The sequence below is a fragment of the Ambystoma mexicanum genome, chromosome 1p (genome assembly GCF_040938575.1).
Source record: "Ambystoma mexicanum isolate Mex_15411 chromosome 1p, UKY_AmexF1_1, whole genome shotgun sequence".
In the NCBI taxonomy this organism is placed as follows: Eukaryota; Metazoa; Chordata; class Amphibia; order Caudata; family Ambystomatidae; genus Ambystoma; species Ambystoma mexicanum.
In genome coordinates this window covers 4,563,897-4,591,535 of record NC_090921.1, presented here as the reverse complement: position 1 = coordinate 4,591,535, position 27,639 = coordinate 4,563,897, and the positions used below count along the sequence as shown (strand labels likewise).

At 45.2% G+C, this 27,639-nt stretch overlaps 5 non-coding genes across 5 annotated transcripts; all 5 read left to right on the top strand.

The window, feature by feature from the left end:
• The first annotated feature begins 1,281 nt into the window (after window positions 1–1,281).
• Window positions 1,282–1,352, top strand: TRNAG-GCC (transfer RNA glycine (anticodon GCC)). Its single transcript has one exon. It is a non-coding gene; the product is annotated as a tRNA-Gly (tRNA).
• A 6,103-nt stretch (window positions 1,353–7,455) lies between these two features.
• On the top strand, window positions 7,456–7,526 carry TRNAG-GCC (transfer RNA glycine (anticodon GCC)). The gene has a single exon. It is a non-coding gene; the product is annotated as a tRNA-Gly (tRNA).
• A 6,103-nt stretch (window positions 7,527–13,629) lies between these two features.
• On the top strand, window positions 13,630–13,700 carry TRNAG-GCC (transfer RNA glycine (anticodon GCC)). The gene has a single exon. It is a non-coding gene; the product is annotated as a tRNA-Gly (tRNA).
• A 6,103-nt stretch (window positions 13,701–19,803) lies between these two features.
• Window positions 19,804–19,874, top strand: TRNAG-GCC (transfer RNA glycine (anticodon GCC)). Its single transcript has one exon. It is a non-coding gene; the product is annotated as a tRNA-Gly (tRNA).
• A 6,104-nt stretch (window positions 19,875–25,978) lies between these two features.
• Window positions 25,979–26,049, top strand: TRNAG-GCC (transfer RNA glycine (anticodon GCC)). Its single transcript has one exon. It is a non-coding gene; the product is annotated as a tRNA-Gly (tRNA).
• Window positions 26,050–27,639: the final 1,590 nt, after the last annotated feature.

Sequence of the window (27,639 nt, the reverse complement as noted above, 5' to 3'; positions counted from 1 at the left end):
AGTTCTCCATAAAACCAGTAGAAAGTGCCATTCATGTCTGTGCTGCAGTGCATTACTATCCCCACTTTAGATAATATGAACAAGATAGTTTTACTGCAGGTGTCTTTCCTAACCAGTTGGGGCAATAATTACCCGGTGTGCCTGCCTGGATGGAGGGTAGCCTGGGCGGACCCAAGGCACCAGTCTGATCTGGGGGGCCCAGACCAGCAGGGACCGGCAGGACCGTGATCACACGGTATGGGCCTGTAGGTCCGAAATGAGAGACAGTTACATTGGCAGATGGCAGTCGAACATGGTGGTCTTCCCAAGGCAGCAGGAGGCTGCCCTCGGTCTCTTCCTCTTTCAGGCGGGAGCTGTTTACTCGATGAGACAGCGGTCCTGGCCGGGTCTAGCTTCCCCTTTCCTTGCTAGGAGTCGCGGCAGGGCGGCTGGCCTTGGTGGCAGTTTGTTGGCCAGCAGGTGACCGCCAGCAGCACTTTGTAGATAAAGGGCTTCTATCTTCCTTAGGTTTAATCACACAACAGCAAACACCTTGACAAAGACGCGGGAGGGATGATCTAATAACTGCGACTATACCAATACTTACAGATATACCGATAGCGAAATAAAAAGTTTATCAAAAGTGAAATACACTGAATAGTGCAACCTCTCCCTAAGACTCGAAACACGTGTGGGTGTTGATTGGTATACAAAGAAAAGTCATTGGTCTTGATTAATTTCATCTAAACTCATTATGCTTGCGCCAAGAACCGTGCACTTCGAATCAATGTATGGTGAGAACTGAGAATTATTGGGCTGAGTTAACTTGTTTTTGGTGTTAATGGCATCCGCTTTTCTAGTTTCTTTGCAGAATTCATGAAGAATAATCTTTTGTCTAGAGGCAATGATATCATTGTGAAATAGAAGATATGAGCATTAATGAATGTATTCAATTTACAATGAAATGAGAAATTTGATTTTATTATTGAATAATATTTTCTAAAAGTCTTACCCATGAATCTGACCGGACATATTAATGTTGTAAGCAATAATGAGTTTGAAGGAATTGAAGTGGTTGACAAGGTTTCTCTTATTTCCCTGCGAACTACAGTAAGGCAGAGAGTAAAACTTAAAAAAAGGACGTAGCAAAGTATGAATGAAGATTTCACCAGAATGTGAGCTCTCTGCCTGCTCCCTGCTTTTGAAATTGAAAGTGCATTGCTTTCCTGTCGCTCTATCCGGTCCTTTGGCATTCGTGAATTGTGCTCAACTGCACTTTTTCCCACAGGGGTCAACATGCAAGCATTGGTGGTTCAGTGGTAGAATTCTCGCCTGCCACGCGGGAGGCCCGGGTTCGATTCCCGGCCAATGCAGCAAAGTTTTTTTTTACTTCTAAAAATCTGTTTGCATGCTGCTGACATTTTGAAAGTGAAATCAGAACATTATGCACATTATTCTGCAGCTCTAACGTAAACATTCATCCCTCTACCGCCCCCTGGAGCTTTCATGAAAGCATCCAAACGTCCCAGCCACGTCTACGAATTTGCTCACAGATGGTTTACTGGTGTATACTTGTTGAAGAAAATACCGCAAAGAAATTACCATAGCAAAATCCGCATGTTTCTAATATGTGCTCGCACAATACATTATCTATTTAACTCTGAACTTTTAATTATGCCACTTTTTATTGCCCACAGGGCAGAACTCCCGACTATAAACGGAGTGCTCTTCACTGCAGCATAAATCACGTTCTGTTGTGTAATGACTGCACGTAATTGAGGAGGTGTATACTATATGGGTGATCATCAGGGCTTTAAGTGGGCCGGTGTTAGCCTGGGCCACGCCTCGGCAGTCTCAAGAAAGGGCTCCTCAGGCAGTCCTGTAGCCGAAGCGTTGCACAGTTACACAGACTGCCTGCAGGTGTCATCATGCAGCATGAGGCCTTTTAAATGAGGCTTCATGAGGAGTGATGACTCTTTACAGGAAAACAAACGGAGAGACTGGTTACTGTTTCAGAGTAGTCATCACGCAGCAGGCAGCCCTTTCATTCAAGGAGCCTGTGGTTGTTATCCACGCGGCACCTTGAATGAAAGGGCTGCCTGGTGCGTGTGAGAGAGGGGCACACTGGTATTACACCTTTGGTGTGCCCCAGCCTTTCACCAACCCCTCTACCCTGCATTGGCGAGTGGGGGGGGGCTCTCATTTGGGGTGTGGCCTAAATACACACATACTTTGGCAACACCCCCCCTCAATGTAGCACCCCACTTTATCCACTGGTGAACATATTAACTATAGTTAGTGGTGTTCCCATGGAAGGGCAGGGGGGCACAGGCCCCCACTTTGATCAAGCTTGGCAGCACAACCTATTCCCACTGTAGTGAGCTGCATGTGGCCCACGCTGCCCGGTGCTGGGCGCATGCACAACACAGAAACTGCGAGAAACATCACAACATGATGAGTTCGTTTCTTGACTTTAGTCAGCTGAAAAGTTCGCACTTTGCAATTAAAGTGGGCTGCACATGACATTGTTACCTAATTCATATTTTGGCTTTCTTTCGGTGGCCAATGTGCTGTATGCACAAGGGGGCAGATAGGTCGTCAGGTTTGCCTGTACAGAGCAGGCAGACTGGCTTACCCAGGCCTTTAGTATCTTATCTGGAGTTAACTTCATTGAGTTATGTTTCTGTGGCCTACAATTTCGTGCATGCCGATAAACTCCACATTTTGATGTACTAACACCGAGATTCTCCCATATCCAGCTAGAATAGTTGATATTATTCCACATTTACTTGCATGCAAACCCTCCCGACATAGTCGGGAGTCTCTCAATTATTTCATCACAAATTGCGCTCTATTTTACCTTCTCCCTCCTAAAATATTTCTAACCCCCATTCAATCCAATGGGAACATTCAATTCTCCCGAGCTCTGTTACAAAACCTCCCTCCCAGCTGTGGCAAAGATGTTGTCATGTATGTTTTGATGTGACGGATTGTCATCTGCAAAGGTGTGAAAGCCCTGGCTTTTTTTATTCTTATTTAAATTAAATGCTGCTAATGATTCTAAGGCTGTCTGTGTAATGAGTACATGTAATTGGCGAAGGTGTATAGGGGTAAAAGGGGGTCAGACCCCCTCATTCATGGTACTACGTCCTTTCATCGACACCCGACACCCGTTTTTTCGACTGGTGTTTTTACGAATGGTTTTTGCCGAAAACACTCATCAACATTTTTTGGGGGGGGAATGGGGAGGGCATATTAAGGGATGGGGAAAACAGAAAATTGGTAGAGGAGGGGGAGGGGAGTAACCCCCCAAAAATGTATTGGACAAAAATTTGATGAGTTTTTTCGGCAAAACTCTTCGTAAAACCACCCGTCGAAAAAACGGCTGTCGATTAAATGACACAGAGCCCTCATTCATAAATGCGCCTTGGTAAAATGATTGTACACATGACTTGCTGTAGCCAGTCTCCTAACAGTTAGAGAGCCAGTTCTGCCATGGCACAGAGCAGGCTCAAATGTCACATATGCATCTCTGACAGTTGCTGTGATGCAAAGTCCATGCAGGCAGAGGTGGCATGGCATTTTTTGAATTCTTTCTTTATTTCAGCACTTAGGTGGTTGAACAAACAGTACAAAAATAAAGCATCAGGAGGCAAGGCATATACATTACATGGTGCCTGATTACATTGTATATCAGTGGTTAAGCCATATCTATTCTCAATCTGCCACAGAGTCAGTGCTTTGGTCATGTTGTGTATCAGTCAGTTTTCGAACATTATATAGTCCTTAAGAGCAGCCTATTTGTCTTTGGGATGACACCCCGCTGGGAGAGGGTAGCATACAGTATATCCATATCGTTGGCCAATTCCATATTTGACATCCACATATTGGGCATGAGAGGACAGTTGTCCTTCCATTTCTAATATATAACTCGTTTAGCTACGAAAAGACCTAGATTTAACAGTCTATGGATGATAATAAACATTTTGCCCACAACGTCAAACATACATGTACGGGAAAGCACGTCCACCCGAAAGCCAGTAATGTCCACTAGGACCTTGCACACCTCTGACCAATATGATCCCAGCATCGGGCAGGCCCAGAGAATATGCAAAAAGTCTGCATTTGGGGTCCGGCATATCGGGCACCTGCCCTCAGATTCTGAATTGAATAATGTGATTCTGGATGGGGTATAATGAAGGCAATTTACCATGTTAAAGTAGATGAGCTTAAACTCTTTTGCAAGTCTACAAAATGCTTGTCCATTGCTCAACACCATCTGCAAGTCCTGACTCCATTTGAGTCTAGCTTTTGACTCTATCTGTGGTGTATTCTGTTGTACTAGATTATATAGGGCAGATATCCCTCTCCTCACCTCCTGGAATTCATTATGTGTGACAAGCAAGGATAGGGAACTGGTTCCCACGGGAAAGAAGGCCAATGCCACCTAAATGATGCGTGCATGCGTTTAAATTGCAATATTTATAATGGCCCACTGTCGATCTGAGCCGTGACTCCATTCCAATCTTTGAAATGACCCTCAACAAACATGTCTCCCAGCGTGTGAAACTGTGCTTCCAGCCAGTCTGTGATGATCCTGCAGTCCATGATGGGGCTTAGGGCAGGATTGTTTATCGTAAGGGGCGGCAATCTCCACCTGCCGGAACAGTTTCCTCCACGCAGGAAGTGTGGATCCCACTGAGTCTACTGGATTGTCCCATTTATAGCAGTCAACAAGCAGAAGAGTTTGTAGATTGGCATCACTAGCAGTCACGGTTTCTAGTTTAACATGGGGATGTGCCATATCAGTCCCGAACCAGTATGCTGCAAACTGATTCTGTGCAAGCAAGTAGTATAATTCAAAATGTGTAGCCGCAAGGCTACCAGACTCATACCGCAGCGCTAAGACTGCTCATTGCATTGTAATTGGGCCGGGTGTCAACACAAAATCGGTGCACAGGCACACCCATTCAGTGAAAAAGTCTCTGCCTCGCCATAACAATATCTTACCGAACAAATATAGCAGCTTGGGAAGGACGATAACCTTCAGGCTGAAATTCTACCCATTAGCGACATTGGTGATTTGCTCCATCTCGCCAAGTTCCGCCGCAGTTGTATTATATATGCTCCATGGATACCGTCAAAGATTCCAATGTTTGAATGTGGAAATAGGGTACCGAAGTATTTAAATGGGGTGTCGGACCATTTGATGCCAGCCATGTTGGCGGGTCTCTTGGTTTTGGAGCTTAATGGAAACACTTTGGATTTAGCTCTACTAATGCAGAGTCTTGAGTATTTACTGAAATCAGTCACCACTTGGGTCAGGATCATGGGCTATATGCCCTGCCCGGATTCCTCACAAGTAATTGAATAGCATCAGCGCAAAGCAATATCATTTCAGGAGTGCCCCCCAGTTTGATGCCCTTATCTTGGAAATGATCGCTAATGATGTCTGCCAGCAGTTCCACCACCAATGCGAATAGTAGTGGGGAACGAGGGCTGCCTTGCCTCGTACACTTAGCTAAATGGAGAATTGAGGAGAGTATGTCATTCGATCTCCGCCTGGCGAATGGCTTTGTTCATAACAATCTAATCCAAGATGGAAAAATCAGGGCCAAAACCCTATTTCTCTAGGACTTTGAAGAGGAATTGCCAGGACACAGAGTCAAATACTTTCTGCATGTCTAGAGAAACAGCCACTTCATGCACCTCTGGGTCCACTCAGATCAACATGTTGAATATTCTTTGCAGATTTAGAGTCATCCCGACTGGTCCAGGTGCATTAGAAGGGTAGAAGCCTAGTTGGTATTATTTTGGCGTACCTTTTAACGTCCACCTTGATAAGAGATAGTGGACGGCAGAAGACGCAATCCCGCGCAGGCTTATTAAGTTATAAAAGCAAGATTATTATGAGTTCTCGCATTGATTCGGGTAATGTCCCTTTTGAAAGGGACTCCTCCCAAAGCTGTAATAGATATGGGGTAGGAGGTCCGGAAATTCTTCATAAAATTCTGGCATAGCCCATCTGACCTGGGTGCATTACCATTGGGCACCTCGCAGATTGCTGTTTTGATTTCTTCTTGCGTCATGGGACTTTTGAATAGGGCACTGGCTTCTCTGGAGAGCAGAGGGATCGGGATACTGTCTAGACATTGCTCCATTTCGGCATTGGCTGTTTTCCTCCTCGGGCCAAATAGTTCTCCATAAAACCAGTAGAAAGTGCCATTCATGTCTGTGCTGCAGTGCATTACTATCCCCACTTTAGATAATATGAACAAGATAGTTTTACTGCAGGTGTCTTTCCTAACCAGTTGGGGCAATAATTACCCGGTGTGCCTGCCTGGATGGAGGGTAGCCTGGGCGGACCCAAGGCACCAGTCTGATCTGGGGGGCCCAGACCAGCAGGGACCGGCAGGACCGTGATCACACGGTATGGGCCTGTAGGTCCGAAATGAGAGACAGTTACATTGGCAGATGGCAGTCGAACATGGTGGTCTTCCCAAGGCAGCAGGAGGCTGCCCTCGGTCTCTTCCTCTTTCAGGCGGGAGCTGTTTACTCGATGAGACAGCGGTCCTGGCCGGGTCTAGCTTCCCCTTTCCTTGCTAGGAGTCGCGGCAGGGCGGCTGGCCTTGGTGGCAGTTTGTTGGCCAGCAGGTGACCGCCAGCAGCACTTTGTAGATAAAGGGCTTCTATCTTCCTTAGGTTTAATCACACAACAGCAAACACCTTGACAAAGACGCGGGAGGGATGATCTAATAACTGCGACTATACCAATACTTACAGATATACCGATAGCGAAATAAAAAGTTTATCAAAAGTGAAATACACTGAATAGTGCAACCTCTCCCTAAGACTCGAAACACGTGTGGGTGTTGATTGGTATACAAAGAAAAGTCATTGGTCTTGATTAATTTCATCTAAACTCATTATGCTTGCGCCAAGAACCGTGCACTTCGAATCAATGTATGGTGAGAACTGAGAATTATTGGGCTGAGTTAACTTGTTTTTGGTGTTAATGGCATCCGCTTTTCTAGTTTCTTTGCAGAATTCATGAAGAATAATCTTTTGTCTAGAGGCAATGATATCATTGTGAAATAGAAGATATGAGCATTAATGAATGTATTCAATTTACAATGAAATGAGAAATTTGATTTTATTATTGAATAATATTTTCTAAAAGTCTTACCCATGAATCTGACCGGACATATTAATGTTGTAAGCAATAATGAGTTTGAAGGAATTGAAGTGGTTGACAAGGTTTCTCTTATTTCCGTGCGAACTACAGTAAGGCAGAGAGTAAAACTTAAAAAAAGGACGTAGCAAAGTATGAATGAAGATTTCACCAGAATGTGAGCTCTCTGCCTGCTCCCTGCTTTTGAAATTGAAAGTGCATTGCTTTCCTGTCGCTCTATCCGGTCCTTTGGCATTCGTGAATTGTGCTCAACTGCACTTTTTCCCACAGGGGTCAACATGCAAGCATTGGTGGTTCAGTGGTAGAATTCTCGCCTGCCACGCGGGAGGCCCGGGTTCGATTCCCGGCCAATGCAGCAAAGTTTTTTTTTACTTCTAAAAATCTGTTTGCATGCTGCTGACATTTTGAAAGTGAAATCAGAACATTATGCACATTATTCTGCAGCTCTAACGTAAACATTCATCCCTCTACCGCCCCCTGGAGCTTTCATGAAAGCATCCAAACGTCCCAGCCACGTCTACGAATTTGCTCACAGATGGTTTACTGGTGTATACTTGTTGAAGAAAATACCGCAAAGAAATTACCATAGCAAAATCCGCATGTTTCTAATATGTGCTCGCACAATACATTATCTATTTAACTCTGAACTTTTAATTATGCCACTTTTTATTGCCCACAGGGCAGAACTCCCGACTATAAACGGAGTGCTCTTCACTGCAGCATAAATCACGTTCTGTTGTGTAATGACTGCACGTAATTGAGGAGGTGTATACTATATGGGTGATCATCAGGGCTTTAAGTGGGCCGGTGTTAGCCTGGGCCACGCCTCGGCAGTCTCAAGAAAGGGCTCCTCAGGCAGTCCTGTAGCCGAAGCGTTGCACAGTTACACAGACTGCCTGCAGGTGTCATCATGCAGCATGAGGCCTTTTAAATGAGGCTTCATGAGGAGTGATGACTCTTTACAGGAAAACAAACGGAGAGACTGGTTACTGTTTCAGAGTAGTCATCACGCAGCAGGCAGCCCTTTCATTCAAGGAGCCTGTGGTTGTTATCCACGCGGCACCTTGAATGAAAGGGCTGCCTGGTGCGTGTGAGAGAGGGGCACACTGGTATTACACCTTTGGTGTGCCCCAGCCTTTCACCAACCCCTCTACCCTGCATTGGCGAGTGGGGGGGGGCTCTCATTTGGGGTGTGGCCTAAATACACACATACTTTGGCAACACCCCCCCTCAATGTAGCACCCCACTTTATCCACTGGTGAACATATTAACTATAGTTAGTGGTGTTCCCATGGAAGGGCAGGGGGGCACAGGCCCCCACTTTGATCAAGCTTGGCAGCACAACCTATTCCCACTGTAGTGAGCTGCATGTGGCCCACGCTGCCCGGTGCTGGGCGCATGCACAACACAGAAACTGCGAGAAACATCACAACATGATGAGTTCGTTTCTTGACTTTAGTCAGCTGAAAAGTTCGCACTTTGCAATTAAAGTGGGCTGCACATGACATTGTTACCTAATTCATATTTTGGCTTTCTTTCGGTGGCCAATGTGCTGTATGCACAAGGGGGCAGATAGGTCGTCAGGTTTGCCTGTACAGAGCAGGCAGACTGGCTTACCCAGGCCTTTAGTATCTTATCTGGAGTTAACTTCATTGAGTTATGTTTCTGTGGCCTACAATTTCGTGCATGCCGATAAACTCCACATTTTGATGTACTAACACCGAGATTCTCCCATATCCAGCTAGAATAGTTGATATTATTCCACATTTACTTGCATGCAAACCCTCCCGACATAGTCGGGAGTCTCTCAATTATTTCATCACAAATTGCGCTCTATTTTACCTTCTCCCTCCTAAAATATTTCTAACCCCCATTCAATCCAATGGGAACATTCAATTCTCCCGAGCTCTGTTACAAAACCTCCCTCCCAGCTGTGGCAAAGATGTTGTCATGTATGTTTTGATGTGACGGATTGTCATCTGCAAAGGTGTGAAAGCCCTGGCTTTTTTTATTCTTATTTAAATTAAATGCTGCTAATGATTCTAAGGCTGTCTGTGTAATGAGTACATGTAATTGGCGAAGGTGTATAGGGGTAAAAGGGGGTCAGACCCCCTCATTCATGGTACTACGTCCTTTCATCGACACCCGACACCCGTTTTTTCGACTGGTGTTTTTACGAATGGTTTTTGCCGAAAACACTCATCAACATTTTTTGGGGGGGGAATGGGGAGGGCATATTAAGGGATGGGGAAAACAGAAAATTGGTAGAGGAGGGGGAGGGGAGTAACCCCCCAAAAATGTATTGGACAAAAATTTGATGAGTTTTTTCGGCAAAACTCTTCGTAAAACCACCCGTCGAAAAAACGGCTGTCGATTAAATGACACAGAGCCCTCATTCATAAATGCGCCTTGGTAAAATGATTGTACACATGACTTGCTGTAGCCAGTCTCCTAACAGTTAGAGAGCCAGTTCTGCCATGGCACAGAGCAGGCTCAAATGTCACATATGCATCTCTGACAGTTGCTGTGATGCAAAGTCCATGCAGGCAGAGGTGGCATGGCATTTTTTGAATTCTTTTTTTATTTCAGCACTTAGGTGGTTGAACAAACAGTACAAAAATAAAGCATCAGGAGGCAAGGCATATACATTACATGGTGCCTGATTACATTGTATATCAGTGGTTAAGCCATATCTATTCTCAATCTGCCACAGAGTCAGTGCTTTGGTCATGTTGTGTATCAGTCAGTTTTCGAACATTATATAGTCCTTAAGAGCAGCCTATTTGTCTTTGGGATGACACCCCGCTGGGAGAGGGTAGCATACAGTATATCCATATCGTTGGCCAATTCCATATTTGACATCCACATATTGGGCATGAGAGGACAGTTGTCCTTCCATTTCTAATATATAACTCGTTTAGCTACGAAAAGACCTAGATTTAACAGTCTATGGATGATAATAAACATTTTGCCCACAACGTCAAACATACATGTACGGGAAAGCACGTCCACCCGAAAGCCAGTAATGTCCACTAGGACCTTGCACACCTCTGACCAATATGATCCCAGCATCGGGCAGGCCCAGAGAATATGCAAAAAGTCTGCATTTGGGGTCCGGCATATCGGGCACCTGCCCTCAGATTCTGAATTGAATAATGTGATTCTGGATGGGGTATAATGAAGGCAATTTACCATGTTAAAGTAGATGAGCTTAAACTCTTTTGCAAGTCTACAAAATGCTTGTCCATTGCTCAACACCATCTGCAAGTCCTGACTCCATTTGAGTCTAGCTTTTGACTCTATCTGTGGTGTATTCTGTTGTACTAGATTATATAGGGCAGATATCCCTCTCCTCACCTCCTGGAATTCATTATGTGTGACAAGCAAGGATAGGGAACTGGTTCCCACGGGAAAGAAGGCCAATGCCACCTAAATGATGCGTGCATGCGTTTAAATTGCAATATTTATAATGGCCCACTGTCGATCTGAGCCGTGACTCCATTCCAATCTTTGAAATGACCCTCAACAAACATGTCTCCCAGCGTGTGAAACTGTGCTTCCAGCCAGTCTGTGATGATCCTGCAGTCCATGATGGGGCTTAGGGCAGGATTGTTTATCGTAAGGGGCGGCAATCTCCACCTGCCGGAACAGTTTCCTCCACGCAGGAAGTGTGGATCCCACTGAGTCTACTGGATTGTCCCATTTATAGCAGTCAACAAGCAGAAGAGTTTGTAGATTGGCATCACTAGCAGTCACGGTTTCTAGTTTAACATGGGGATGTGCCATATCAGTCCCGAACCAGTATGCTGCAAACTGATTCTGTGCAAGCAAGTAGTATAATTCAAAATGTGTAGCCGCAAGGCTACCAGACTCATACCGCAGCGCTAAGACTGCTCATTGCATTGTAATTGGGCCGGGTGTCAACACAAAATCGGTGCACAGGCACACCCATTCAGTGAAAAAGTCTCTGCCTCGCCATAACAATATCTTACCGAACAAATATAGCAGCTTGGGAAGGACGATAACCTTCAGGCTGAAATTCTACCCATTAGCGACATTGGTGATTTGCTCCATCTCGCCAAGTTCCGCCGCAGTTGTATTATATATGCTCCATGGATACCGTCAAAGATTCCAATGTTTGAATGTGGAAATAGGGTACCGAAGTATTTAAATGGGGTGTCGGACCATTTGATGCCAGCCATGTTGGCGGGTCTCATGGTTTTGGAGCTTAATGGAAACACTTTGGATTTAGCTCTACTAATGCAGAGTCTTGAGTATTTACTGAAATCAGTCACCACTTGGGTCAGGATCATGGGCTATATGCCCTGCCCGGATTCCTCACAAGTAATTGAATAGCATCAGCGCAAAGCAATATCATTTCAGGAGTGCCCCCCAGTTTGATGCCCTTATCTTGGAAATGATCGCTAATGATGTCTGCCAGCAGTTCCACCACCAATGCGAATAGTAGTGGGGAACGAGGGCTGCCTTGCCTCGTACACTTAGCTAAATGGAGAATTGAGGAGAGTATGTCATTCGATCTCCGCCTGGCGAATGGCTTTGTTCATAACAATCTAATCCAAGATGGAAAAATCAGGGCCAAAACCATATTTCTCTAGGACTTTGAAGAGGAATTGCCAGGACACAGAGTCAAATACTTTCTGCATGTCTAGAGAAACAGCCACTTCATGCACCTCTGGGTCCACTCAGATCAACATGTTGAATAGTCTTTGCAGATTTAGAGTCATCCCGACTGGTCCAGGTGCATTAGAAGGGTAGAAGCCTAGTTGGTATTATTTTGGCGTACCTTTTAACGTCCACCTTGATAAGAGATAGTGGACGGCAGAAGACGCAATCCCGCGCAGGCTTATTAAGTTATAAAAGCAAGATTATTATGAGTTCTCGCATTGATTCGGGTAATGTCCCTTTTGAAAGGGACTCCTCCCAAAGCTGTAATAGATATGGGGTAGGAGGTCCGGAAATTCTTCATAAAATTCTGGCATAGCCCATCTGACCTGGGTGCATTACCATTGGGCACCTCGCAGATTGCTGTTTTGATTTCTTCTTGCGTCATGGGACTTTTGAATAGGGCACTGGCTTCTCTGGAGAGCAGAGGGATCGGGATACTGTCTAGACATTGCTCCATTTCGGCATTGGCTGTTTTCCTCCTCGGGCCAAATAGTTCTCCATAAAACCAGTAGAAAGTGCCATTCATGTCTGTGCTGCAGTGCATTACTATCCCCACTTTAGATAATATGAACAAGATAGTTTTACTGCAGGTGTCTTTCCTAACCAGTTGGGGCAATAATTACCCGGTGTGCCTGCCTGGATGGAGGGTAGCCTGGGCGGACCCAAGGCACCAGTCTGATCTGGGGGGCCCAGACCAGCAGGGACCGGCAGGACCGTGATCACACGGTATGGGCCTGTAGGTCCGAAATGAGAGACAGTTACATTGGCAGATGGCAGTCGAACATGGTGGTCTTCCCAAGGCAGCAGGAGGCTGCCCTCGGTCTCTTCCTCTTTCAGGCGGGAGCTGTTTACTCGATGAGACAGCGGTCCTGGCCGGGTCTAGCTTCCCCTTTCCTTGCTAGGAGTCGCGGCAGGGCGGCTGGCCTTGGTGGCAGTTTGTTGGCCAGCAGGTGACCGCCAGCAGCACTTTGTAGATAAAGGGCTTCTATCTTCCTTAGGTTTAATCACACAACAGCAAACACCTTGACAAAGACGCGGGAGGGATGATCTAATAACTGCGACTATACCAATACTTACAGATATACCGATAGCGAAATAAAAAGTTTATCAAAAGTGAAATACACTGAATAGTGCAACCTCTCCCTAAGACTCGAAACACGTGTGGGTGTTGATTGGTATACAAAGAAAAGTCATTGGTCTTGATTAATTTCATCTAAACTCATTATGCTTGCGCCAAGAACCGTGCACTTCGAATCAATGTATGGTGAGAACTGAGAATTATTGGGCTGAGTTAACTTGTTTTTGGTGTTAATGGCATCCGCTTTTCTAGTTTCTTTGCAGAATTCATGAAGAATAATCTTTTGTCTAGAGGCAATGATATCATTGTGAAATAGAAGATATGAGCATTAATGAATGTATTCAATTTACAATGAAATGAGAAATTTGATTTTATTATTGAATAATATTTTCTAAAAGTCTTACCCATGAATCTGACCGGACATATTAATGTTGTAAGCAATAATGAGTTTGAAGGAATTGAAGTGGTTGACAAGGTTTCTCTTATTTCCGTGCGAACTACAGTAAGGCAGAGAGTAAAACTTAAAAAAAGGACGTAGCAAAGTATGAATGAAGATTTCACCAGAATGTGAGCTCTCTGCCTGCTCCCTGCTTTTGAAATTGAAAGTGCATTGCTTTCCTGTCGCTCTATCCGGTCCTTTGGCATTCGTGAATTGTGCTCAACTGCACTTTTTCCCACAGGGGTCAACATGCAAGCATTGGTGGTTCAGTGGTAGAATTCTCGCCTGCCACGCGGGAGGCCCGGGTTCGATTCCCGGCCAATGCAGCAAAGTTTTTTTTTACTTCTAAAAATCTGTTTGCATGCTGCTGACATTTTGAAAGTGAAATCAGAACATTATGCACATTATTCTGCAGCTCTAACGTAAACATTCATCCCTCTACCGCCCCCTGGAGCTTTCATGAAAGCATCCAAACGTCCCAGCCACGTCTACGAATTTGCTCACAGATGGTTTACTGGTGTATACTTGTTGAAGAAAATACCGCAAAGAAATTACCATAGCAAAATCCGCATGTTTCTAATATGTGCTCGCACAATACATTATCTATTTAACTCTGAACTTTTAATTATGCCACTTTTTATTGCCCACAGGGCAGAACTCCCGACTATAAACGGAGTGCTCTTCACTGCAGCATAAATCACGTTCTGTTGTGTAATGACTGCACGTAATTGAGGAGGTGTATACTATATGGGTGATCATCAGGGCTTTAAGTGGGCCGGTGTTAGCCTGGGCCACGCCTCGGCAGTCTCAAGAAAGGGCTCCTCAGGCAGTCCTGTAGCCGAAGCGTTGCACAGTTACACAGACTGCCTGCAGGTGTCATCATGCAGCATGAGGCCTTTTAAATGAGGCTTCATGAGGAGTGATGACTCTTTACAGGAAAACAAACGGAGAGACTGGTTACTGTTTCAGAGTAGTCATCACGCAGCAGGCAGCCCTTTCATTCAAGGAGCCTGTGGTTGTTATCCACGCGGCACCTTGAATGAAAGGGCTGCCTGGTGCGTGTGAGAGAGGGGCACACTGGTATTACACCTTTGGTGTGCCCCAGCCTTTCACCAACCCCTCTACCCTGCATTGGCGAGTGGGGGGGGGCTCTCATTTGGGGTGTGGCCTAAATACACACATACTTTGGCAACACCCCCCCTCAATGTAGCACCCCACTTTATCCACTGGTGAACATATTAACTATAGTTAGTGGTGTTCCCATGGAAGGGCAGGGGGGCACAGGCCCCCACTTTGATCAAGCTTGGCAGCACAACCTATTCCCACTGTAGTGAGCTGCATGTGGCCCACGCTGCCCGGTGCTGGGCGCATGCACAACACAGAAACTGCGAGAAACATCACAACATGATGAGTTCGTTTCTTGACTTTAGTCAGCTGAAAAGTTCGCACTTTGCAATTAAAGTGGGCTGCACATGACATTGTTACCTAATTCATATTTTGGCTTTCTTTCGGTGGCCAATGTGCTGTATGCACAAGGGGGCAGATAGGTCGTCAGGTTTGCCTGTACAGAGCAGGCAGACTGGCTTACCCAGGCCTTTAGTATTTTATCTGGAGTTAACTTCATTGAGTTATGTTTCTGTGGCCTACAATTTCGTGCATGCCGATAAACTCCACATTTTGATGTACTAACACCGAGATTCTCCCATATCCAGCTAGAATAGTTGATATTATTCCACATTTACTTGCATGCAAACCCTCCCGACATAGTCGGGAGTCTCTCAATTATTTCATCACAAATTGCGCTCTATTTTACCTTCTCCCTCCTAAAATATTTCTAACCCCCATTCAATCCAATGGGAACATTCAATTCTCCCGAGCTCTGTTACAAAACCTCCCTCCCAGCTGTGGCAAAGATGTTGTCATGTATGTTTTGATGTGACGGATTGTCATCTGCAAAGGTGTGAAAGCCCTGGCTTTTTTTATTCTTATTTAAATTAAATGCTGCTAATGATTCTAAGGCTGTCTGTGTAATGAGTACATGTAATTGGCGAAGGTGTATAGGGGTAAAAGGGGGTCAGACCCCCTCATTCATGGTACTACGTCCTTTCATCGACACCCGACACCCGTTTTTTCGACTGGTGTTTTTACGAATGGTTTTTGCCGAAAACACTCATCAACATTTTTTGGGGGGGGAATGGGGAGGGCATATTAAGGGATGGGGAAAACAGAAAATTGGTAGAGGAGGGGGAGGGGAGTAACCCCCCAAAAATGTATTGGACAAAAATTTGATGAGTTTTTTCGGCAAAACTCTTCGTAAAACCACCCGTCGAAAAAACGGCTGTCGATTAAATGACACAGAGCCCTCATTCATAAATGCGCCTTGGTAAAATGATTGTACACATGACTTGCTGTAGCCAGTCTCCTAACAGTTAGAGAGCCAGTTCTGCCATGGCACAGAGCAGGCTCAAATGTCACATATGCATCTCTGACAGTTGCTGTGATGCAAAGTCCATGCAGGCAGAGGTGGCATGGCATTTTTTGAATTCTTTTTTTATTTCAGCACTTAGGTGGTTGAACAAACAGTACAAAAATAAAGCATCAGGAGGCAAGGCATATACATTACATGGTGCCTGATTACATTGTATATCAGTGGTTAAGCCATATCTATTCTCAATCTGCCACAGAGTCAGTGCTTTGGTCATGTTGTGTATCAGTCAGTTTTCGAACATTATATAGTCCTTAAGAGCAGCCTATTTGTCTTTGGGATGACACCCCGCTGGGAGAGGGTAGCATACAGTATATCCATATCGTTGGCCAATTCCATATTTGACATCCACATATTGGGCATGAGAGGACAGTTGTCCTTCCATTTCTAATATATAACTCGTTTAGCTACGAAAAGACCTAGATTTAACAGTCTATGGATGATAATAAACATTTTGCCCACAACGTCAAACATACATGTACGGGAAAGCACGTCCACCCGAAAGCCAGTAATGTCCACTAGGACCTTGCACACCTCTGACCAATATGATCCCAGCATCGGGCAGGCCCAGAGAATATGCAAAAAGTCTGCATTTGGGGTCCGGCATATCGGGCACCTGCCCTCAGATTCTGAATTGAATAATGTGATTCTGGATGGGGTATAATGAAGGCAATTTACCATGTTAAAGTAGATGAGCTTAAACTCTTTTGCAAGTCTACAAAATGCTTGTCCATTGCTCAACACCATCTGCAAGTCCTGACTCCATTTGAGTCTAGCTTTTGACTCTATCTGTGGTGTATTCTGTTGTACTAGATTATATAGGGCAGATATCCCTCTCCTCACCTCCTGGAATTCATTATGTGTGACAAGCAAGGATAGGGAACTGGTTCCCACGGGAAAGAAGGCCAATGCCACCTAAATGATGCGTGCATGCGTTTAAATTGCAATATTTATAATGGCCCACTGTCGATCTGATCCGTGACTCCATTCCAATCTTTGAAATGACCCTCAACAAACATGTCTCCCAGCGTGTGAAACTGTGCTTCCAGCCAGTCTGTGATGATCCTGCAGTCCATGATGGGGCTTAGGGCAGGATTGTTTATCGTAAGGGGCGGCAATCTCCACCTGCCGGAACAGTTTCCTCCACGCAGGAAGTGTGGATCCCACTGAGTCTACTGGATTGTCCCATTTATAGCAGTCAACAAGCAGAAGAGTTTGTAGATTGGCATCACTAGCAGTCACGGTTTCTAGTTTAACATGGGGATGTGCCATATCAGTCCCGAACCAGTATGCTGCAAACTGATTCTGTGCAAGCAAGTAGTATAATTCAAAATGTGTAGCCGCAAGGCTACCAGACTCATACCGCAGCGCTAAGACTGCTCATTGCATTGTAATTGGGCCGGGTGTCAACACAAAATCGGTGCACAGGCACACCCATTCAGTGAAAAAGTCTCTGCCTTGCCATAACAATATCTTACCGAACAAATATAGCAGCTTGGGAAGGACGATAACCTTCAGGCTGAAATTCTACCCATTAGCGACATTGGTGATTTGCTCCATCTCGCCAAGTTCCGCCGCAGTTGTATTATATATGCTCCATGGATACCGTCAAAGATTCCAATGTTTGAATGTGGAAATAGGGTACCGAAGTATTTAAATGGGGTGTCGGACCATTTGATGCCAGCCATGTTGGCGGGTCTCATGGTTTTGGAGCTTAATGGAAACACTTTGGATTTAGCTCTACTAATGCAGAGTCTTGAGTATTTACTGAAATCAGTCACCACTTGGGTCAGGATCATGGGCTATATGCCCTGCCCGGATTCCTCACAAGTAATTGAATAGCATCAGCGCAAAGCAATATCATTTCAGGAGTTCCCCCCAGTTTGATGCCCTTATCTTGGAAATGATCGCTAATGATGTCTGCCAGCAGTTCCACCACCAATGCGAATAGTAGTGGGGAACGAGGGCTGCCTTGCCTCGTACACTTAGCTAAATGGAGAATTGAGGAGAGTATGTCATTCGATCTCCGCCTGGCGAATGGCTTTGTTCATAACAATCTAATCCAAGATGGAAAAATCAGGGCCAAAACCATATTTCTCTAGGACTTTGAAGAGGAATTGCCAGGACACAGAGTCAAATACTTTCTGCATGTCTAGAGAAACAGCCACTTCATGCACCTCTGGGTCCACTCAGATCAACATGTTGAATAGTCTTTGCAGATTTAGAGTCATCCCGACTGGTCCAGGTGCATTAGAAGGGTAGAAGCCTAGTTGGTATTATTTTGGCGTACCTTTTAACGTCCACCTTGATAAGAGATAGTGGACGGCAGAAGACGCAATCCCGCGCAGGCTTATTAAGTTATAAAAGCAAGATTATTATGAGTTCTCGCATTGATTCGGGTAATGTCCCTTTTGAAAGGGACTCCTCCCAAAGCTGTAATAGATATGGGGTAGGAGGTCCGGAAATTCTTCATAAAATTCTGGCATAGCCCATCTGACCTGGGTGCATTACCATTGGGCACCTCGCAGATTGCTGTTTTGATTTCTTCTTGCGTCATGGGACTTTTGAATAGGGCACTGGCTTCTCTGGAGAGCAGAGGGATCGGGATACTGTCTAGACATTGCTCCATTTCGGCATTGGCTGTTTTCCTCCTCGGGCCAAATAGTTCTCCATAAAACCAGTAGAAAGTGCCATTCATGTCTGTGCTGCAGTGCATTACTATCCCCACTTTAGATAATATGAACAAGATAGTTTTACTGCAGGTGTCTTTCCTAACCAGTTGGGGCAATAATTACCCGGTGTGCCTGCCTGGATGGAGGGTAGCCTGGGCGGACCCAAGGCACCAGTCTGATCTGGGGGGCCCAGACCAGCAGGGACCGGCAGGACCGTGATCACACGGTATGGGCCTGTAGGTCCGAAATGAGAGACAGTTACATTGGCAGATGGCAGTCGAACATGGTGGTCTTCCCAAGGCAGCAGGAGGCTGCCCTCGGTCTCTTCCTCTTTCAGGCGGGAGCTGTTTACTCGATGAGACAGCGGTCCTGGCCGGGTCTAGCTTCCCCTTTCCTTGCTAGGAGTCGCGGCAGGGCGGCTGGCCTTGGTGGCAGTTTGTTGGCCAGCAGGTGACCGCCAGCAGCACTTTGTAGATAAAGGGCCTCTATCTTCCTTAGGTTTAATCACACAACAGCAAACACCTTGACAAAGACGCGGGAGGGATGATCTAGTAACTGCGACTATACCAATACTTACAGATATACCGATAGCGAAATAAAAAGTTTATCAAAAGTGAAATACACTGAATAGTGCAACCTCTCCCTAAGACTCGAAACACGTGTGGGTGTTGATTGGTATACAAAGAAAAGTCATTGGTGTTGATTAATTTCATCTAAACTCATTATGCTTGCGCCAAGAACCGTGCACTTCGAATCAATGTATGGTGAGAACTGAGAATTATTGGGCTGAGTTAACTTGTTTTTGGTGTTAATGGCATCCGCTTTTCTAGTTTCTTTGCAGAATTCATGAAGAATAATCTTTTGTCTAGAGGCAATGATATCATTGTGAAATAGAAGATATGAGCATTAATGAATGTATTCAATTTACAATGAAATGAGAAATTTGATTTTATTATTGAATAATATTTTCTAAAAGTCTTACCCATGAATCTGACCGGACATATTAATGTTGTAAGCAATAATGAGTTTGAAGGAATTGAAGTGGTTGACAAGGTTTCTCTTATTTCCGTGCGAACTACAGTAAGGCAGAGAGTAAAACTTAAAAAAAGGACCTAGCAAAGTATGAATGAAGATTTCACCAGAATGTGAGCTCTCTGCCTGCTCCCTGCTTTTGAAATTGAAAGTGCATTGCTTCCCTGTCGCTCTATCCGGTCCTTTGGCATTCATGAATTGTGCTCAACTGCACTTTTTTCCACAGAGGTCAACATGCAAGCATTGGTGGTTCAGTGGTAGAATTCTCGCCTGCCACGCGGGAGGCCCGGGTTCGATTCCCGGCCAATGCAGCAAAGTTTTTTTTACTTCTAAAAATCTGTTTGCATGCTGCTGACATTTTGAAAGTGAAATCAGAACATTATGCACATTATTCTGCAGCTCTAACGTAAACATTCATCCCTCTACCGCCCCCTGGAGCTCTCATGAAAGCATCCAAACGTCCCAGCCACATCTACGAATTTGCTCACAGATGGTTTACTGGTGTATACTTGTTGAAGAAAATACCGCAAAGAAATTACCATAGCAAAATCCGCATGTTTCTAATATGTGCTCGCACAATACATTATCTATTTAACTCTGAACTTTTAATTATGCCACTTTTTATTGCCCCCAGGGCAGAACTCCCGACTATAAACGGAGTGCTCTTCACTGCAACATAAATCACGTTCTGTTGTGTAATGACTGCACGTAATTGAGGAGGTGTATACTATATGGGTGATCATCAGGGCTTTAAGTGGGCCTGTGTTAGCCTGGGCCACGCCTCGGCAGTCTCAAGAAAGGACTCCTCAGGCAGTCCTGTAGCCGAAGCGTTGCACAGTTACACAGACTGCCTGCAGGTGTCATCATGCAGCATGTTGCCTTTTAAATGAGGCTTCATGAGGAGTGATGACTCTTTACAGGAAAACAAACGGAGAGACTGGTTACTGTTTCAGAGTAGTCATCACGCAGCAGGCAGCCCTTTCATTCAAGGAGCCTGTGGTTGTTATCCACGCGGCACCTTGAATGAAAGGGCTGCCTGGTGCGTGTGAGAGAGGGGCACACTGGTATTACACCTTTGGTGTGCCCCAGCCTTTCACCAACCCCTCTACCCTGCATTGGCGAGTGGGGGGGGGCTCTCATTTGGGGTGTGGCCTAAATACACACATACTTTGGCCACGCCCCCCCCTCAATGTAGCACCCCACTTTATCCACTGGTGAACATATTAACTATAGTTAGTGGTGTTCCCATGGAAGGGCAGGGGGGCACAGGCCCCCACTTTGATCAAGCTTGGCAGCACAACCTATTCCCACTGTAGTGAGCTGCATGTGGCCCACGCTGCCCGGTGCTGGGCGCATGCACAACACAGAAACTGCGAGAAACATCACAACATGATGAGTTCGTTTCTTGACTTTAGTCAGCTGAAAAGTTCGCACTTTGCAATTAAAGTGGGCTGCACATGACATTGTTACCTAATTCATATTTTGGCTTTCTTTCGGTGGCCAATGTGCTGTATGCACAAGGGGGCAGGTAGGTCGTCAGGTTTGTCTGTACAGAGCAGGCAGACTGGCTTACCCAGGCCTTTAGTATCTTATCTGGAGTTAACTTCATTGAGTTATGTTTCTGTGGCCTACAATTTCGTGCATGCCGATAAACTCCACATTTTGATGTACTAACACCGAGATTCTCCCATATCCAGCTAGAATAGTTGATATTATTCCACATTTACTTGCATGCAAACCCTCCCGACATAGTCGGGAGTCTCTCAATTATTTCATCACAAATTGCGCTCTTTTTTACCTTCTCCCTCCTAAAATATTTCTAACCCCCATTCAATCCAATGGGAACATTCAATTCTCCCGAGCTCTGTTACAAAACCTCCCTCCCAGCTGTGGCAAAGATGTTGTCATGTATGTTTTGATGTTACGGATTGTCATCTGCAAAGGTGTGAAAGCCCTGGCTTTTTTTATTCTTATTTAAATTAAATGCTGCTGATGATTCTAAGGCTGTCTGTGTAATGAGTACATGTAATTTGCGAAGGTGTATAGGAGTAAAAGGGGGTCAGACCCCCTCATTCATGGTACTACGTCCTTTCATCGACACCCGACACCCGTTTTTTCGACTGGTGTTTTTACGAATGGTTTTTGCCGAAAACACTCATCGACATTTTTTTGGGGGGGAATGGGGAGGGCATATTAAGGGATGGGGAAAACAGAAAATTGGTAGAGGAGGGGGAGGGGAGTAACCCCCCAAAAATGTATTGGACAAAAATTTGATGGGTTTTTTCGGCAAAACTCTTCGTAAAAACCACCCGTCGAAAAAACGGCTGTCGATTAAATGACACAGAGCCCTCATTCATAAATGCGCCTTGGTAAAATGATTGTACACATGACTTGCTGTAGCCAGTCTCCTAACAGTTAGAGAGCCAGTTCTGCCATGGCACAGAGCAGGCTCAAATGTCACATATGCATCTCTGACAGTTGCTGTGATGCAAAAGCCATGCAGGCAGAGGTGGCATGGCATTTTTTGAATTCTTTTTTTATTTCAGCACTTAGGTGGTTGAACAAACAGTACAAAAATAAAGCATCAGGAGGCAAGGCATATACATTACATGGTGCCTGATTACATTGTATATCAGTGGTTAAGCCATATCTATTCTCAATCTGCCACAGAGTCAGTGCTTTGGTCATGTTGTGTATCAGTCAGTTTTCGAACATTATATAGTCCTTAAGAGCAGCCTATTTGTCTTTGGGATGACACCCCGCTGGGAGAGGGTAGCATACAGTACTTCCATATCGTTGGCCAATACCATATTTGACATCCACATATTGGGCATGAGAGGACAGTTGTCCTTCCATTTCTAATATATAACTCGTTTAGCTACGAAAAGACCTAGATTTAACAGTCTATGGATGATAATAAACATTTTGCCCACAACGTCAAACATACATGTACGGGAAAGCACGTCCACCCGAAAGCCAGTAATGTCCACTAGGACCTTGCACACCTCTGACCAGTATGATCCCAGCATCGGGCAGGCCCAGAGAATATGCAAAAAGTCTGCATTTGGGGTCCGGCATATCGGGCACCTGCCCTCAGATTCTGAATTGAATAATGTGATTCTGGATGGGGTATAATGAAGGCAATTTACCATGTTAAAGTAGATGAGCTTAAACTCTTTTGCAAGTCTACAAAATGCTTGTCCATTGCTCAACACCATCTGCAAGTCCTGACTCCATTTGAGTCTAGCTTTTGACTCTATCTGCGGTGTATTCTGTTGTACTAGATTATATAGGGCAGATATCCCTCTCCTCACCTCCTGGAATTCATTATGTGTGACAAGCAAGGATAGGGAACTGGTTCCCACGGGAAAGAAGGCCAATGCGACCTAAATGATGCGTGCATGCGTTTAAATTGCAATATTTATAATGGCCCACTGTCGATCTGAGCCGTGACTCCATTCCAATCTTTGAAATGACCCTCAACAAACATGTCTCCCAGCGTGTGAAACTGTGCTTCCAGCCAGTCTGTGATGATCCTGCAGTCCATGATGGGTCTTAGGGCAGGATTGTTTATCGTAAGGGGCGCCAATCTCCACCTGCCGGAACAGTTTCCTCCACGCAGGAAGTGTGGATCCCACTGAGTCTACTGGATTGTCCCATTTATAGCAGTCAACAAGCAGAAGAGTTTGTAGATTGGCATTACTAGCAGTCACGGTTTCTAGTTTAACATGGGGATGTGCCATATCAGTCCCGAACCAGTATGCTGCAAACTGATTCTGTGCAAGCAAGTAGTATAATTCAAAATGTGTAGCCGCAAGGCTACCAGACTCATACCGCAGCGCTAAGACTGCTCATTGCATTGTAATTGGGCCGGGTGTCAACACAAAATCGGTGCACAGGCACACCCATTCAGTGAAAAAGTCTCTGCCTCGCCATAACAATATCTTACCGAACAAATATAGCAGCTTGGGAAGGACGATAACCTTCAGGCTGAAATTCTACCCATTAGCGACATTGGTGATTTGCTCCATCTCGCCAAGTTCCGCCGCAGTTGTATTATATATGCTCCATGGATACCGTCAAAGATTCCAATGTTTGAATGTGGAAATAGGGTACCGAAGTATTTAAATGGGGTGTCGGACCATTTGAGGCCAGCCATGTTGGCGGGTCTCTTGGTTTTGGAGCTTAATGGAAACACTTTGGATTTAGCTCTACTAATGCAGAGTCTTGAGTATTTACTGAAATCAGTCACCACTTGGGTCAGGATCATGGGCTATATGCCCTGCCCGGATTCCTCACAAGTAATTGAATAGCATCAGCGCAAAGCAATATCATTTCAGGAGTGCCCCCCAGTTTGATGCCCTTATCTTGGAAATGATCGCTAATGATGTCTGCCAGCAGTTCCACCACCAATGCGAATAGTAGTGGGGAACGAGGGCTGCCTTGCCTCGTACACTTAGCTAAATGAAGAATTGAGAAGAGTATGTCATTCGATCTCCGCCTGGCGAATGGCTTTGTTCATAACAATCTAATCCAAGATGGAAAAATCAGGGCCAAAACCATATTTCTCTAGGACTTTGAAGAGGAATTGCCAGGACACAGAGTCAAATGCTTTCTGCATGTCTAGAGAAACAGCCACTTCATGCACCTCTGGGTCCACTCAGATCAACATGTTGAATAGTCTTTGCAGATTTAGAGTCATCCCGACTGGTCCAGGTGCATTAGAAGGGTAGAAGCCTAGTTGGTATTATTTTAGCGTACCTTTTAACGTCCACCTTGATAAGAGATAGTGGACGGCAGAAGACGCAATCCCGCGCAGGCTTATTAAGTTATAAAAGCAAGATTATTATGAGTTCTCGCATTGATTCGGGTAATGTCCCTTTTGAAAGGGACTCCTCCCAAAGCTGTAATAGATATGGGGTAGGAGGTCCGGAAATTCTTCATAAAATTCTGGCATAGCCCATCTGACCTGGGTGCATTACCATTGGGCACCTCGCAGATTGCTGTTTTGATTTCTTCTTGCGTCATGGGACTTTTGAATAGGGCACTGGCTTCTCTGGAGAGCAGAGGGATCGGGATACTGTCTAGACATTGCTCCATTTCGGCATTGGCTGTTTTCCTCCTCGGGCCAAATAGTTCTCCATAAAACCAGTAGAAAGTGCCATTCATGTCTGTGCTGCAGTGCCTTACTATCCCCACTTTAGATAATATGAACAAGATAGTTTTACTGCAGGTGTCTTTCCTAACCAGTTGGGGCAATAATTACCCGGTGTGCCTGCCTGGATGGAGGGTAGCCTGGGCGGACCCAAGGCACCAGTCTGATCTGGGGGGCCCAGACCAGCAGGGACCGGCAGGACCGTGATCACACGGTATGGGCCTGTAGGTCCGAAATGAGAGACAGTTACATTGGCAGATGGCAGTCGAACATGGTGGTCTTCCCAAGGCAGCAGGAGGCTGCCCTCGGTCTCTTCCTCTTTCAGGCGGGAGCTGTTTACTCGATGAGACAGCGGTCCTGGCCGGGTCTAGCTTCCCCTTTCCTTGCTAGGAGTCGCGGCAGGGCGGCTGGCCTTGGTGGCAGTTTGTTGGCCAGCAGGTGACCGCCAGCAGCACTTTGTAGATAAAGGGCTTCTATCTTCCTTAGGTTTAATCACACAACAGCAAACACCTTGACAAAGACGGGGGAGGGATGATCTAATAACTGCGACTATACCAATACTTACAGATATACCGATAGCGAAATAAAAAGTTTATCAAAAGTGAAATACACTGAATAGTGCAACCTCTCCCTAAGACTCGAAACACGTGTGGGTGTTGATTGGTATACAAAGAAAAGTCATTGGTGTTGATTAATTTCATCTAAACTCATTATGCTTGCGCCAAGAACCGTGCACTTCGAATCAATGTATGGTGAGAACTGAGAATTATTGGGCTGAGTTAACTTGTTTTTGGTGTTAATGGCATCCGCTTTTCTAGTTTCTTTGCAGAATTCATGAAGAATAATCTTTTGTCTAGAGGCAATGATATCATTGTGAAATAGAAGATATGAGCATTAATGAATGTATTCAATTTACAATGAAATGAGAAATTTGATTTTATTATTGAATAATATTTTCTAAAAGTCTTACCCATGAATCTGACCGGACATATTAATGTTGTAAGCAATAATGAGTTTGAAGGAATTGAAGTGGTTGACAAGGTTTCTCTTATTTCCGTGCGAACTACAGTAAGGCAGAGAGTAAAACTTAAAAAAAGGACGTAGCAAAGTATGAATGAAGATTTCACCAGAATGTGAGCTCTCTGCCTGCTCCCTGCTTTTGAAATTGAAAGTGCATTGCTTTCCTGTTGCTCTATCCGGTCCTTTGGCATTAGTGAATTGTGCTCAACTGCACTTTTTCCCACAGGGGTCAACATGCAAGCATTGGTGGTTCAGTGGTAGAATTCTCGCCTGCCACGCGGGAGGCCCGGGTTCGATTCCCGGCCAATGCAGCAAAGTTTTTTTTTACTTCTAAAAATCTGTTTGCATGCTGCTGACATTTTGAAAGTGAAATCAGAACATTATGCACATTATTCTGCAGCTCTAACGTAAACATTCATCCCTCTACCGCCCCCTGGAGCTTTCATGAAAGCATCCAAACGTCCCAGCCACGTCTACGAATTTGCTCACAGATGGTTTACTGGTGTATACTTGTTGAAGAAAATACCGCAAAGAAATTACCATAGCAAAATCCGCATGTTTCTAATATGTGCTCGCACAATACATTATCTATTTAACTCTGAACTTTTAATTATGCCACTTTTTATTGCCCACAGGGCAGAACTCCCGACTATAAACGGAGTGCTCTTCACTGAAGCATAAATCACGTTCTGTTGTGTAATGACTGCACGTAATTGAGGAGGTGTATACTATATGGGTGATCATCAGGGCTTTAAGTGGGCCGGTGTTAGCCTGGGCCACGCCTCGGCAGTCTCAAGAAAGGGCTCCTCAGGCAGTCCTGTAGCCGAAGCGTTGCACAGTTACACAGACTGCCTGCAGGTGTCATCATGCAGCATGAGGCCTTTTAAATGAGGCTTCATGAGGAGTGATGACTCTTTACAGGAAAACAAACGGAGAGACTGGTTACTGTTTCAGAGTAGTCATCACGCAGCAGGCAGCCCTTTCATTCAAGGAGCCTGTGGTTGTTATCCACGCGGCACCTTGAATGAAAGGGCTGCCTGGTGCGTGTGAGAGAGGGGCACACTGGTATTACACCTTTGGTGTGCCCCAGCCTTTCACCAACCCCTCTACCCTGCATTGGCGAGTGGGGGGGGGCTCTCATTTGGGGTGTGGCCTAAATACACACATACTTTGGCAACACCCCCCCTCAATGTAGCACCCCACTTTATCCACTGGTGAACATATTAACTATAGTTAGTGGTGTTCCCATGGAAGGGCAGGGGGGCACAGGCCCCCACTTTGATCAAGCTTGGCAGCACAACCTATTCCCACTGTAGTGAGCTGCATGTGGCCCACGCTGCCCGGTGCTGGGCGCATGCACAACACAGAAACTGCGAGAAACATCACAACATGATGAGTTCGTTTCTTGACTTTAGTCAGCTGAAAAGTTCGCACTTTGCAATTAAAGTGGGCTGCACATGACATTGTTACCTAATTCATATTTTGGCTTTCTTTCGGTGGCCAATGTGCTGTATGCACAAGGGGGCAGATAGGTCGTCAGGTTTGCCTGTACAGAGCAGGCAGACTGGCTTACCCAGGCCTTTAGTATCTTATCTGGAGTTAACTTCATTGAGTTATGTTTCTGTGGCCTACAATTTCGTGCATGCCGATAAACTCCACATTTTGATGTACTAACACCGAGATTCTCCCATATCCAGCTAGAATAGTTGATATTATTCCACATTTACTTGCATGCAAACCCTCCCGACATAGTCGGGAGTCTCTCAATTATTTCATCACAAATTGCGCTCTATTTTACCTTCTCCCTCCTAAAATATTTCTAACCCCCATTCAATCCAATGGGAACATTCAATTCTCCCGAGCTCTGTTACAAAACCTCCCTCCCAGCTGTGGCAAAGATG